The sequence below is a fragment of the Maylandia zebra genome, linkage group LG13 (genome assembly GCF_041146795.1).
Source record: "Maylandia zebra isolate NMK-2024a linkage group LG13, Mzebra_GT3a, whole genome shotgun sequence".
Taxonomy (NCBI): domain Eukaryota; kingdom Metazoa; phylum Chordata; class Actinopteri; order Cichliformes; family Cichlidae; genus Maylandia; species Maylandia zebra.
In genome coordinates, this window is record NC_135179.1 from 2,626,406 (window position 1) to 2,641,798 (window position 15,393).

The 15,393-nt window shown below is 44.8% G+C and overlaps 1 protein-coding gene across 1 annotated transcript in view; it reads right to left on the reverse strand.

Annotated features, from left to right (window-relative positions):
- The window catches only part of LOC101464111 (spectrin beta chain, non-erythrocytic 1), a 100,614-nt gene extending 90,801 nt beyond the window's left edge, over nucleotides 1-9,813 (reverse strand). The window contains exon 1 of the mRNA XM_014411832.4: nucleotides 9,660-9,813. The gene's annotated coding sequence lies outside the window, so the exon portion shown is untranslated. The remainder of the gene's footprint in view (nucleotides 1-9,659) is intronic.
- Between the last annotated feature and the right edge of the window lie 5,580 nt (nucleotides 9,814-15,393).

A 15,393-nucleotide genomic window follows, 5' to 3' on the forward strand; every position in this document is an offset into this window, starting at 1 on the left:
CAAATCTACTCGCTTGCCTTTTTTTCCTCCCTCTGATGTTGCTATGGCAATAAAAAGGCTTACATCAGTGACCTACACCCTTCTCATCACCCGGGTGGAGCTGTAACACAAGCCCTGATGATGCCATGCATTACATTACGTGTGTGTGTGGTTAATGTGCATGTGAGATTTTATTTCAGTAACATGTCTGTGCTTTAGTTGGTGTACAAAGAGATTCCATGGAAAACAATTAGTATGAAAAAAGTGGAATTTGAGTCATAAAAACATTTTATTATGTGTGAGATGAGCTTTTACTTTGAAAAGTGTGAGAGGAGACATTAATCAAGCAGCTTCGCTGCAGCTGAGTGTTTTAAAAGCTTTAGATGGTACGTTTCCTCGGCCTTCGAAGTCTGTGGCGAATCTCAGCCCATCACAGTGGCTGAGGTTACAGAAAGCTCCTCAGAGCTAGCACAGAAACAATGCCTCAGCTTTCTTTCACTCCTGTGTAGACGGAACTAACACGAGTAAATTAACCAGCCGCAGTTTAACAGATGATTCGTGTTGGGAGTGCTGGGGGCGGCTCCACAGTGGTTTACTCACTCGCCCAGCGTGTGGAACTGCAGATCTGATGTGCCGTTCGGTCACAGGCTGGGGAGCGAAGGATAAAGTGCAAGTTCACGCAGATCACATGACAGCAGAGAGTCTGCAGAGCTTCAGCCCGGAGGAAGGTGGCGTTCCACTTTCGCCTAATCGCTCATTTCCTGTCGGCGTCTGCAGGCCGACCCCGCCCTCGTAGCGCTGCCTCAGGGTGTGCGCACGATGCATTCACAGCGTTTATATTTACACACACCCACAAAAAAGACATTTACACACCACTCAAACTCATTTCCCATGATGCCGAGCAACTTAGACTCCATCCACCACCAAGAACATCCTGGGATTTGAACCGGCAACTTCAACAAACCTCAGAGACACACACACACACACACTCTGCAGATGTCAGGTTAGTGTGCAGCCTGAAAACATCTGGAGGCCTTACAGTGAACATTTCATTTAATAGGAATGTGTGTGTGTGTGTGTGTGTGTGTGTGTGTGTGTGTGTGTGTGAGAGAGGAACGCCTTTGGCTACATGGAAATCAAATTAAATGGAGTCCTGCTGAAGGTCAGTGCAAAATGCATGAGTGTGTGTGTGTGGTATTTCCTCTCAAACTGTTACATGGAACACACACACACACACACACACACACACACACACACACACACACACACACACACACACACACACACACACAATGAATGGTCATGACGTTAATCACAGCCTCTCAAACACTAACCTGTTGTATTCTGCTACGTCTACGGTGGCCCTGAAAGCTCAAACACAGCAGCTACACAAAAGCAGGAGGTGGTTTCAGAGTCTTCCTCATTACACCAACTTTGAGCAGCTCTTCCTCATGTTTTAGCTCCAGAGAGGAAGATGAAGGGCACTGAGCTGCTCCTCCTCTTCCTCTCCGAGGTGCATTTAAGTGGAATAAATGGGAAAAGCCTCCATTTAACATGAAAGGAAAACCAACAATGAATAAAAAGCTCAACTTTTATCTGCAGAGAAGACAAAAACAGCTCATCTGTGACTCTGTTACTAAAACTAAATTAGCCTTAAATTTTCTCACTAAGGAATGAAAACGATCCTTTAAACTTGAACGCGTCAGTGCTTTGACTTATTGTTTGACTATTATGACCAATAATTAACGTGGTGAGATCTTTCCCTCTCCTGTGCTGGGCCAAGTCACTCGCTTGCATTAATTCACATCCATGTGAGCCATGAAAACGACGTCTCAAAGCGACGCTGCAGGTTAACGGACTAAGCTAGTGCTCAGCAGTGCTCTGATTGGACGAGCTGAGCAGATTTCCCCTCTGTCGCTCGCTCAGCCGTGCTGAGGTTTTGTACGAGCTCTGCAACTCTGACACTGTCGGGGCTGAAAACCCGTTCGTAGCCACTTTTTCTTCTTCGTTGGTCTCTGCAGACAGCGCAGCTGGCGTCAGTCCTTTAACCTGCTCTCTGCTGCTCGCCTCCTCACCTTTCCGCCGTCTCATCAGACGCCTGTGAAACCAATTAGCCGGCAGAGAAACTGCAGCGTGACAGATCAGAGCAGAAGCTCAAAATCAGATGTTTTACGTTTACGCACTTTTATTTTTCCGTCTCCTCGTCTATCAGGAATAAACTGACGAGCTTTTTGGAAGCACAGAAATGGAAAATATTGCTGCTGCACATCAGCGCAGGCTCTTCATAAACGCTCCTCTCCACATACTTTATTCATGAGATCTCAGCTTGTGCGTTTTTCCTTTTTAATCTTGGATGGAAATTTACTTCGACATTTATGAGCCGAGCAGCTTTGGCTTCTGTCACCTTTTAAAAACTTCATTTCAGATCCCAACAAATCCCGGAGCCTCGGGAGGAAGTGAAGGACCAACCGAACCGAGATTAGAAGAAGGCAGAGACGCTTTAATCCAAACATCTTTCATCACACCGAGTTTCATGTGTGTTTGACCCCCGCTGGGGTCAGACTGCTCCATGTAAGCCCCCCCACCCCCACAAGTAAAATCCGTATATGAATATGGAATCACAGCTTTGATGCTCGGGTTCGATCACACTCGAGCGTCGCACTGAAACTAAAGCTCGGGTCTGTCTGCTTTACAGATGCTCTTATATAAACGTCTGTTTTCAGTTAATGATTTTTGCATCTGTCATGTGAAGATAAAGAATCTGGTTATTGTGAGGACTTCCTGTTCCTGCTCTCAGGATTCACATGGCAACAGTTTAAAACCTGAGGTTTTAAATCGAAACATTTCTCTACGCAGACGTCACTTTAGTAAGACGTCACTTTCAAAGCGTTACATTAACCGTAGACGTTGCATGTAGATTACTATCAGTAATCTTTAAACAATAAACTAAAAGCTATGAAAGACTTTAAAATGTTTACAACACGTAAAGATTTTATAAAGACCTTAAACTTAAGAACAAGATTTTACTTAAAAAGAAATTTAAAATACTTTTTTTTAAAATACAATCATTATTTTAAAAACTAAAAGCTTTAATTATAAAATAAAGTTTCTGTAAATTCTTAAAAGTTTAATGTGCATTTAAAAGTTGCACTTTAGTAAAAGTTTTCCAAAAACATTCTACAAATTCGGTTTAAAGAGATTTCCTTAGACGACATCGTTTTAAAATCAGATTTAAAAGACTTTGTAGACTTTCTAGTAGACTTTTAATTACCCGCTTTACTTAGTGTTAAACTGCACATAATCTTAAAAAGATGTTTTACATTCAATAGAAAATTCAAGAGCTTTCAGTTTATGTTAAACATTATAAAACCTGAATTTTAAGAACTTTTATTCAACACGTTCATTTGAAAAACTTTAAAATCTCTACTTTACATTGACTAAAAGATTTGAAACTTTAAAGCTGCACACAAACATTTTATTTTCAACGCTTTATGCTCTTAAATCAAAACTGGAATTATTCAGTTTTTTTGTTTTTATAAACACATTTAAATACATTAAAGTATTTCACATTGAATAAATCTTTCTCTAAGTTTGCATTAATGAGACGTTCTAATAAACCCACAGTCCTCACTTTACATCAACTAAACGCTTTGATTTTTTTTTATGCAAACAGCTTCACCTGACTTCTGTGTTGCAGCTCCACCTCCACCTGCTCCGTGTCTGCAGGTGAGACTGCGCCCGTGTGCAGCACAGCGAACGCTCCGAAGCGTCCGACTAAATTAAACCAGACTTTTAGACCCAAGCTTTAAAATCTGCGGCGTCGTGGTGAAGGTGAGCGCCGCTCTCACAGACTTTCTATACTTAGTTGAAGCTTCGCCGCTGGGAAACAGACCCTCCTCCTCCTCCTCCCTTTGTCCAACTGCTCCACTTCCTATCTGCGGGACACTTTCCAGAACATTCCTGCGTCCCTCCTCGTTCTCCTCTGCTTTCAGTTTTTACAGCTGGTATGTTTAATTCCTGTCCTCCTTCATCATCATCACCTACTCCCATCCCCACTGCCAATCACGTCACTTCATTTTAACTCGGTCCACTTTATTTTAGTAATCTGATTACTTGTTCTCGCCTTGTTTCCTGCTGAGGTCACGCAGCATTAGCTTTAACTATGAACACAAACACGGTGTGTCGCGTTTGACGCCGCTCGCCTCACCACCTCCTGTTCTCCTCCCCCTCGTTCTCCTCCCTCAGGACCACCTCCCTCCTGGTTTTCATGCAGCTCCCTCCTCTCCCACGCATCCTTCCTCACAGCATCAAAATCGAGTTTTCTCCACACCCATCTGAAACTCTATCAGCTTCAAGTTTAAGCCTCAGAGTCGTGAATCTCTGACACTGCACTGCTTCAGTGAAGAAGGTGCAGTTTAAGCTCTTAAGGAGAAGCAGAAAAATGCAAGGTAAGAAGGAAGGATAAGAAGGAAAGGATGCATACAGGTAAGTGTGGTGAAGACAGAGAGGAAGGATGACTGGCCTCGTTTCCTAAAATAAAGCTCACCTCTTTGCTCTTAAAGGAACCTAGTTTCATCGATACTCCTGCTGCTCTGCACTACAGCAGATCAGCTGAGCATTAAAGGATGTGGGCAGATTTATGATGCATGGATCTGCACCAACCAAAGAGCAGATTTGAACTCTAAGCTTTGGACAGCATGTCACTGCTGATGTTTGGCGCTGTAATGCAGAACAGGAAGGAGGCCTCTGCGTTTCCTCGTTACATCCAAAGCAGCAAATCAACCTTATGACCAATCCCAGAAACACGTCGACATTTAAAAAGACGCCGTGCGTGCCGTTTCCACGTTTCCCATAAACGCACCTCCTTCATCTCGTCACGCGCTTCCTCGCCATCTTTGGAATGAAACATCCTGCGATGGAGGTCGTTACTTCTTTTTAAAGGGCCAACGACTTTGGCAAAATTCAGACCAAACATCAGCCAGATTTCATATTTCCTGAATACAAAGAGTTGATATTTCTGAGCTTTTTACAGAGAAACACATCCTGAATTCAATGAATCGGACTTTTCTGATATTATGAATGTCTCTGGGAGGAAACGAGTGACACGGCATAAAATATTCAACAAACTGAAATCGTCTGAACAGCAGGAGACGATCAAACATGCTGCAAATAATCTGCCATAAACACGATTCCTAATGATCCCCGTCTGTAAACATTCACCCACTCAGGACCAAAATCCTGACCAAACACCTCGTTCTCCTGCATTTATGCTTCAGATTCAGATCACATGACCGCAGGCTCCTCCTCCTTCATCTGGCGACAATGAAGTCAGAGCGGCGTCCCTCTGTCCTCGCTATGCAAACAACCCGACGTCTGAGACGGGTTGTTTACAGGAAGGAGCTCGGAGAAGAAACGACAGCAGGAGGGACGGAGGCCACAAAACGTGACGATTCAGACCAAAGGCGGTCTGAGGCGGACGCGTTCGACCGCACGAATAACAGCGGCTTAAGTGAAGTTATCAAAAGTGCACATTAAGAAGTGAGAAATGCTTTTGTGGACAGTTTCCTATGAGTTTATGGTTCAATGTGAATCCAACAGACGTTTACTTTATAAAGTCTGATCCAAATCTAAAGGCATGTTTAAAGCCATCGTGTACTCCAGTCTCAGCTGCTGGTTCATGATGATGAACACAAAGTTTTCCACATTTAACCAGAACATCTACGTCAGCATCATCATGCACGGGTTCAAAACCCTGAGACGATCACAGGTCAGCAAGTCGAGGAAACGGGAAAACGTTTGAATACAAAAACCAGGCCTCAAACTAAAAGCTCCAGGATTGGAAACGGTTTCGTTTCCTTTGCTTAAACATGAAAAGAGGTTTTTGTTTGGTGAGCAGAGACAACAGGAGGACGCACAGACCGCTCGGGCTCACATCGGCGCTCTGACACAACGGCAAAGACAAACAGGAAGTGCTGTGCATTCAAAGACAAAGTCAACACAAACCTGCTGAACTCACCACCGGTGCCTCCATTCATGAATACGACTGAGCCAAACATTTAAAGGAAGTTCTGCTGACGCCACCTCGTAGCGTTTTCGCTTCGCCTGTTATGCAGTCGTGCTCCTACAACGCAGCGAGCTGAAGACACAACTGTTTAATATTGATGGAGCTGGAAGCGTGGGAGTCGGACGCTGCAGCAGAGCTGATGACTTACAGCTCGGATCCCCCCGCCGCGTGACGCCGAAACCCACATCATCACCGCCGCCCACACTGCCTCAGAGGCATCAGCGGAGGAGCCAAAACGTACCCAGAAGCATCGTCGGATCTCCATCAGGAGTATCGATCCACTGAAAGTGTCCCTGCAGACCGTTAAAACATCCAAACGGATCGAACCAAGAAACAAACCAAGCGAGGACTTCCCCTCGTTACCAGCTTCACTTCATTTAAAGGTCTCAGAGCCACCTGAGCTCTGACCACGAGGACGCGGCAGAACCTGCTTTCACCACCACTTTCTTTCTATCCCATGTAGGGCTGCCACAAACGACTATTTTGATAGTCGACTAATCAGATCATCATCCATTGGACGTAAAAGTACAGCTTATTGCACCAGCAGCATCTGCTCTTATATAACTATCACTAGCTTACAGCTTTAAGTGTTTCAGGTCTGTGCAAACTAAAAATAAAGACAAAAAGATAGTTTATTAAATTTTAATGAAATTTGCAGATTGTTTCGGTGAAGTTTAATAAACTCCTTGCTATCTAAAATATAACAGGACACTGGAGTAAATTCTCGAGCATCTCACACTTCTGATAATCAGCTGTCTGCTTGACGTTTATTCAGCTGTGTAAAAACTATAACTTTAATCTCAGCCAAACCGATTTACTCAGGAACAAATAAAACACTGAAAAAAGCCAAACAATAACATTGTTAAGTTATCTAAGTGACTCATATATCATGTTTAACCTGAGTAGTGAAAGACGGCGGTGGGTTTGAAAACGATTTGCCGGGAGTCCGGTGTTCTCACGGCTCTAGTGACCTAGCCCCCGGCTAGCTATCGAGCTAGTGGGTAACAGACGTCTCTGAAAACGTCGGAGCGCTTTTGAAAATATGTGGTGTCCTGATAAACTGAGCCGATATTTGAGGTTTACACAGCTACATTCTCGCCTGAAAATATGTTAAACGTTTATTTTGTGACCCAGAAAGAATAATAAGAGTAACATTAAAACTAACTAGCTGCCGCCATTGTTGGAAACTGAGCTGGGCTGCGCTATGAATTCTGGGACACAGCTTCTTCTTCTTCGGGGTTTAACGGCAGCTGGCATCCTTGTACATGCAGTGCTGCCATCTTCTGTTTCAGTCCGTTATTACACTCTTAAATCCTGCTACTTATTCCTGCGTCTTTTGGGATCACAAACCTTCAAACGACGCGTCGACTATTAAATCAGTCGACGATTTTGATAGTCGACTAATCGTGGCAGCCCTATTCCCATCACCTTTTACCTTTTTCACTCACACAAAGCGCACGATCAGCTGTGGGGCTGTGTCTGAGCTGAGGGTGGTGTCTGGGTCGAGCACACAGGCAGAACAGAAGCATCACAAAAACTGGCTAAAAATGAGAGATTCTTAATATCCAGAAACAAATTCAGTCACTTAAAAGTTAAAAATCAGGGATCGGCTTGTTTATTCGCTCACTTATGAGGCTTTTAGTTGGAAACCAGCCAGGCAGCCCAAACTAGACCGGCCCAGCAGGGTACACCAACCTTAGACCGGCGGATTTTTATCATATACGCAGAAACATTTCTCAAACTTCACAATGGGCAAAATTTCCATAACGAAAAAAGCAAAATTACAAAAATTTAGTTCACATTAAAAGTCTGTTTAACTGTTCCCATCACAGCTGAACTCTGCTTGTCTTCATGTCCTGTTCATATCAAACATGACCAAAGTCCCTAATAATGAGCTGAGCCTGCTTAAGCTCTCAGTTTCACCGTTTTTTGGGGGTTTTTTCCCCCCCCATTCTTGGATCTGTGTGACATCACAGAGACAGGATATGCCTAATATGGCTCTCCCAGACAAAGAAGCCCCACCTCCTCTGCTGTTCAAATCAAGAGGCAGCCAATCAGGAGAGTTTGTGTAAAGTGAAAAATCAGTGCTAAAATGGCTTTAAGTGCAAGATAAAGTAGGATTATTCTGAACTGACACTCATGCAAAGCTGGTCTAACACAATATAAAACGTGGAGAGAATACTCTGGTGAATCGTCTTTATAAAAAGTACATTTACTATAAACTTGTCAGATTTTTAAGTGGTTTAAATGTTACATTTTGATCATAGGCGGTCCTCCAGGATCCCCACACCCCCCGTGGTATTTTAAAGGGAGTAAAATAAAACTGGTCATCCTCAGTGGAAGTCATCCAAACATCTATCAGTTTCCTTTTGCTTATCCAGAGCCGGGTCACAAGCCCAGCAGGGGGTTCCAGAGGAAGGTTTTCCAGCTGAGGAAGGGATCTGGGAAATGTTGGCACTAGAACTGACTGGAGGAAATCACGTCAGTGTGAAATATGCTTTTCCTCGAGCATCGGTTAACTGTGAGGATTACGATCTTACTTACACGCCAGAAAGGAAAACTCTGGCTGCGTGATTCAACATTTTTTTTAAGTTCATGTTTCAATCTTTTAAAAGATTTTAGGGTTGGAGATTAACTTTTTACTGCCAACACGGCGGCGTCCTTGAGCCTCCCAGTGGGAACAAAGTATGAAAAGCAATAATTTTTATCCCTGAAACAGCAGATTTAGGCTGAAAAGGTGCAAATCTCCATCTCTGGTTTCACTGCAGCTCTTTGTTAAAGCAGCAGCAGCCTGACAACTGCTCCACACCTCACTGTGATATTATAAAGGCTCCGGTCAACAAGTTGCCAAATGTTTCCCAGTTGCTGCATCAGAGAAATGAGGAGATAGGTGGGGGAGGATGAAGATAAGGGTGAGGAGAAGCAGGGGAGGAGGAGGAGAAAGCAGGGTGAGGAGAAGCAGTGAGGACAGATCAGGGAACGAAAAGATTAGGAGGAGAGAAAGCAGCACTCGGCCTGTATCTGATTACATAATTGCTTCAAACAGGGTCTGCGCAAACAGCAGCAGTCCACGCAGAAACACCTCCACGTCCCCGAACTTCATTTAAGCCCGCAACGTTAGAAACACGTCACACTCCTGCACAGAAACAGCAGAAATATCTGCAGACATCTGAATTATTAAGACGCAACGATGAGCTGTGAGGGGAGAGCAGCGGCGCTGGGCGGGACAGAGGGACGGAGTACAGAGAAGGTCACTCCAGAGAAGCTGTGGGAACGTCCTGCTGTTTGTTTGCTCTGAGGTCGACCACGCCTGCACCACCATCATCATCATCATCATCATCCATCAGGAGAGCGGGGACAAACAAACCCTCCATCAGCTCCGACTGAGCCGTGAGAGCTGCAGACTTTCACCAAAACAACAACCACCTCCTCCTCCACCAGCAGCAGCAGCTCCTGCGCACCATGCACAAGTTCAACGCCACGATGGAGAACATGGCGGGGGGAGGGGGGCGCACAGACACACGGGGAGAAGACGTCGCTGCCCGGCTCGTCTTTGCACCAACAGCCCGCAGCTGTGGAGGTTAACCCGAGAGAGGCAGACCGGGGCTGCACTCACCTGGAGACCGACGGAAGCGCAGTGGAGTCCCGCTCGGAGCGAAGGACGGACGGGCTGCTGAGAGCTCGGAGCACGAAGAGCGCAGAAGCACAGTCCTGAAATCCACCAATCCTCCTCCTCCTCCTCTTCCTCCTCCCCCCGCCCTCCGCTTCAGCCCGGCCGGGACTGCAGCGCACGGTGCGCTCGGTTCAAACACCGGGACACCCCGCCGGGGCACTGACCCTGCTTTATGACGATTATTATAACGTCATCCGCAGCAGTCTCATAAATATTACTAAGCAAACTAAAGTAATTACACTGACAGATCCCCACCGCCTACACTCACTGTGTTCATGTACGATCAAATCAAACCGCACAGCGCTTTATACTGTACGGTAACCCCCGAAAACCACACTCGGCCCTGTGAGCAGGCACTTGGCGATAGTGGGAAGAAAAAACTCTCTTTTAACAGGAAGAAACCTCCGACAGAAGCAGGCTCAGGGAGGGGCGAGACAAATTTAATAACACATTTTCTGTCTGTTTATTCTGCCATGTTGAATTTGAGATTGACTTTACTGGATAATTTTAATATTGCTTCCTTTTGCATCTATTTTATTTGAGCTTTGTTTTTAATTTAAGATATATATTAAGTATTAAGTAAGATAGAAAACAATTTTTAAAAGCCAGGTAAATATATGGTTCAAAAAGCTTTTCTTGAATGTTCAGACTCCTCAGTTTCCCTGAGATAACTAATAAAAATATATATTTCACCCCATGTGCCAGTTACACTCACAGACAGCTGGATTTGAACCCAGGACCTTTGTGCTAACCGCTGTGCCACCATGCTGCTATCATTTTAATGTAACTGTTGTCTTTAATGGAAGCGACACACCTCGTGTTGTCAGGTGACTGAATGTGGAACAAATGAAAGTTTCATTAAAACTCTTCATAAATAGAAACATAATTTCCATCCTTTCCTCTCGAATTCAAAAATACTTTTGTTTTCTTCACTATTTTTGTCTCTTTTTTTGTCTTTTTTAACATTTGTGTCAGACTGTTTTTATCATTTATCATTTTAGATGGTGTAGAAAACATTAAAAGTTTACCACCAGTGTATGCAAATTGTCTTTTATGTAACTCATACATTACAAATGACCATACAGCCTTATATAGGTTAAAAATATGACTAAACAGTAAACAAAACTCAGGTACATGTTGCATGACAAATGTTTATGCGACAGATCAGTTATAATTTGTACAGTCGGTGTGTAAATATTCAGACTTCTAAAACAGTTAATTTGTGATTTGTTTTTTCATTTAATGCCTTTTTGACTGGATTTAACTTGATTTTACACATTTTCTGCATCATAAAACCAAAACATTCAGTCTTTTCTTCCATCACTGGTAAACATTTACATTTTTCATTAACTGTATAGTTACTTTGTACGCATACACATAGACAGATTAAATTAATAATAAAAGATTTTGATGTAAAATAATAATTTGTGTGTGTTTACAATCAAAAACAGGACTGTCCTCGGAGACCAGCCTGATGTCAGTGCGCCCCAGGGCAGCTGTGGCTACAACATAGCTGCCATCACCAGTGTGTGAATGTGTGTGTGACTGAATGTAGTGTGAAGTGCTTTGGGGTCCTTAGGGACTGAGTAAAGCGCTATACAAATACAGGCCATTTACCATTTACCATGACGTCCTCTGCAGTGGACAAAAAAACTTATCGATACTTTTTCCTGCAGTTCTCCGGAGGCTGTATCCTCCTCATCAAAGTGACAGTGCATGTTTAGGCTCCAGGTTACAGCACCAGAACGTCTCCGCCCGTCTGTGCTGCGGTTGAGTTTATAAGAAGCGCCCCTATCTCCCAAAGTAAGAGTGAGGGGCGGAGAGTCAGGCAGGGAGGAGGGAGAGGAGGGAGAGTCTGCAGAGACTGAGTGATGCCAAAATGCAAAAAGTTGGAGGTGTAACATCACTGAGCAGCAAAATATGAAAGATGCAGTTAGAAATACTCAGCTGAGCCTCCCGTTGGGCTCAGTCTGGGTGACCCTGATCTTATCTCCATCATCTACCCCCCACATCCTCCCTGTGTGTCCAGCAGAAACAGACCTCAGGCTCTGTGTCCTGGCAGCACTGGTCATAATAAACCTCCCACTCGATGAATCATCAGATCAGAGCTCCATTTGTCCACTGACTCTGTAAATCACCCTGCAGGAGAAAGATAACTTCAAGCTTTTTATTCAGTGACTGTGAGCTCAGGACACAGAAAGAGGAGCTTTAAAAGGGAAACATGAAAGTCATATAACTCTTCCACTGATTGATGTTCACGTCAAACATGACCATAGTTTCTAATGATGACGCCACTGCAGGTAACAGAAGTCCCAGTGAGCTCAGGCTGATGAAACTCTCAGGTCATCACAGTGTTTTCTGCTCTTAGATCTGAGGGGATAAAAGCCCCGCCCACCTGCTTTTCAAACGTTCTTTTTAAGAGGGGCAGTCAATCAAAAGAAAGGAAGCTTAAAGGGGAGGAGCTAAAACGTAGAATAAGCTCCACACATATGATTTTGGACTGAGTCATGCAAAGCTGCTCTGGGAGAGTAAAGCATGAAGCCGGACGGGACTCGTGATCCCTAACAGTTTGTTTTGTGCTGATTACGAGACAATAAGTAAAGATGCCTCATCCTCAGTGTGTTACAGTGGGCTCTTTGGTGGGTGTCACTCATTTTGGACACCACACTATTTCTCTTTGTGATTCTTAATTATCTCATTGTTTCTACTTGCCTTACAAGAGGAAAAACTCCCACCAACAGCTGCAAGCAGCAAAGATCAAACCTGGGTTTCAGTGTTTAGATACTCTATCCAGGGAGCTTGTCATTTATCCACACAGAGCTTTTCCAGTTCTCTTGAGAAATGAGTAAAATAACTTCTTGTTACTCATTTCTGCAGAACAAGACGTCCAGTTCAGAGACTTAAAGGAACTGAGCTAAAGTCTAACAGGTAGTCACGAGCTACAGCTGCCTGTCAGGGTTAATCACCCCTGTGCAGTGGTTATGAAGTGGGAAACGCTGTAAACATGTTTATTTCTGGGAGTCTGTTGGGACGGATTCACGTTGGAGTGGACATCAGAGAAAATGAGCCTTGGAGCCCTCTGCTGCAGTCCTCGCTGTGCACATTTTCAATCCATCTGTGGATCTTTTGTGTCTCTTTATAGATGTTTTTTGCCTTTGTGGTCATCTGACACATCGGTTTATAGAGCGAGAGGCCACATCACAGGTTCCTCAAGCAGCAGCACACACAGTGTTTGGTCTCGTTTACAGATGTCTACACTAAACTCCTGCAGTCTCAAGGTCTACAACTCAAACTGGCCCTAACAAAGATATGAACACAACAGGCTGCTCACTGCGTGTGTGTGTGTGTGTGTGTGTGTGTGTGTGTGTGTGTGTGTGTGTGTGTGTGTGTGTGTGTGTGTGTGGGATTATCACTCAGATACCAGACACCGTGTAGAAATGTCTAACAGACCACAGCCATATTTGAGGAGAAGGTCAGAGGTCGTGGAGGTAATTCCCCGTCGTGCAGCAGCTGCTGCAGAGCTCTGAAGTCACTCCCTGTTTTCTGCCTGCTGCTCATTCACTTCCTGTCGTTACATCTGAGTGGATAAACTCTCATTTATTCCATCAGTGATATCATGGACAGGCGACACAAGATTAATTCCATGAAAAAGAAACGAGTTACATCACAGCTTAATCTACTGAGAAAAGTAACTTCTTAGAGAAATTTCACAGTCCCAGAAAGAAGTGTCCTTTGCTTTTATCTCACGTTTACATCCAGATGAACTGTTTAACATGGGAGTCTATGGGGACTGACTCACTGCTGATGCCTCCAGTGGACACCAGAGGAACTGCAGGCAGATCAGAGTCAGTTACTTCATTTCAAGCTGTGAGTCAGCTGGCTGCAAAAACATGTTTGTGCCTCGTCGTCGGTCGACAGCGTGACGGTAAAACCGTGTCTGATGGTCACAACTAGGTCGCTGATTGGCTGTTTGTTTCCTGCCTCCCTGAGGAGAACAGAAGATGCTGTTTGTGCGAAATGTCAGCATTTCTTTCACTGCAAAGTTGCACTCAACTTCAACATGTTGCTTAGTAACAGCTGGCTGTCAGCACCCACTCAGGTGTGTGTGTGTGTGTGTGTGTGTGTGTGTGTGTGTGTGTGTGTGTGTGTGTGTGTGTGTGGGCAGTTTGAGTGCTGGGCAGATTTAAAGGGAGAAGATGGATAAACAAAGCCGAGGAAAGGAGAAGAGGAGAGGATACACGAGAGAAAGAAGGCGAGGAGACGACTTTTCTTTCTTTCTCTTTGCAGACAGAGTGGCGTTTCCATGGTGAACACTATGGGATGCCAAGCTGGTTGCTGGGAGAGGAAGAGGAGGAGGAAGAGCAGGTCAAGGCTGGTGGATTTTTTCCAGCATTTCCACAGAGACTGAAGAGTGTGGGTGGGCTGGCCCTCTCTCTCTCGCTCTCATGGCACGTCACTGAGTGTGGGGGCGGCTGTGTTATTATTTGTTGTAGCAGGAAGAATGAGAGAAGGTTGGAGGTGGGTGGAGGAGGACAGCTGCTGCAGATGTCAGGTCCACGGGGACCTGACATCTGCCTGTGGTCTCAGTCGTGACAGGGAGGTGACTCAAGTCCACTGCTGATGTCCAGGACTTGTTTTTAGGAACTCGGGATCTGTAGCTCCTCTGAGCTGCTGACGGTGCAAAGCAGATTTGACATCACTTCAGCATGTGCTGCCGTTCATCGGGGCATAAACTGGCCGTGAACAGCCAAGGTCTTCGACCAGCTCACACTGAGTGTTTGACAGAGTCACGGTTAGTCGATGACAGGTGTGTCTGGGCGACACGGTACCTTCATCACGCCTGTTAAACCCGTCGTGTCACATGTGGGCCAGGAAACGCTCAAAAGTACAGATGCTTATCTGAATTATCTTTATTTTCAGTGGTCACCAAACATAATGACAGCAGCGTCTTTGAATTCAGGGTTTTTGAGCACCACATCTCTGCTCTCTGCTCTAACGTGTATGAGATGTGCATGACTGTAGCTAGGTGTGCTTAACAAAGTGTTTACATGTGCACAGGCTCTGAGGAGAATTAAGATCCTCATAAAACACGAACACCTCCTCCTCTCTAATCTCCAATTGTCTTTATTGTGTGTGTTTGTGTGTAAGGTCTCAGGGCAGGTTGGCATGACAACAAGCGTCCACGTCCAACAGTGTATCCATGGAGATTTGCTCTCTAAGCACACACACGCACAGCGTGGTGTGCGTCTGTAACTGCAGATATTTCCTGATGAACGCAGCCTTTAAAGGACCATTCAGCTGTTTTTATTTTCACATCTCACTGGCTCTGATTGGCCGTTGCTGCGGTGACGGCTGCTCTGGGGCTCCCGCTGCCTCAGGGGATTGTTGCTGCCGATCCGGGAGCCTCTCGCTGTGATTTAATTGGATCAGATGGCAGGTAATCGTATCAGGTGATGTGCTGTTATGTAATGACATCACTGCAGGGGCGTGTTTGTTTACATCACGCAGTGGTGTACGATGCAAATCCATTAATAACACACGTCTCACAAACCCTTTTGCGTCTTAGTTTAAAGGCCTTCGATCGTAGCCTGAAACTTTATCTTAGCCCGTGTGGAAACCGCTCAACGCAACTTAATGTAGAGGCCACAGTCGATAATGAACGTCATCGAGAAGTAAA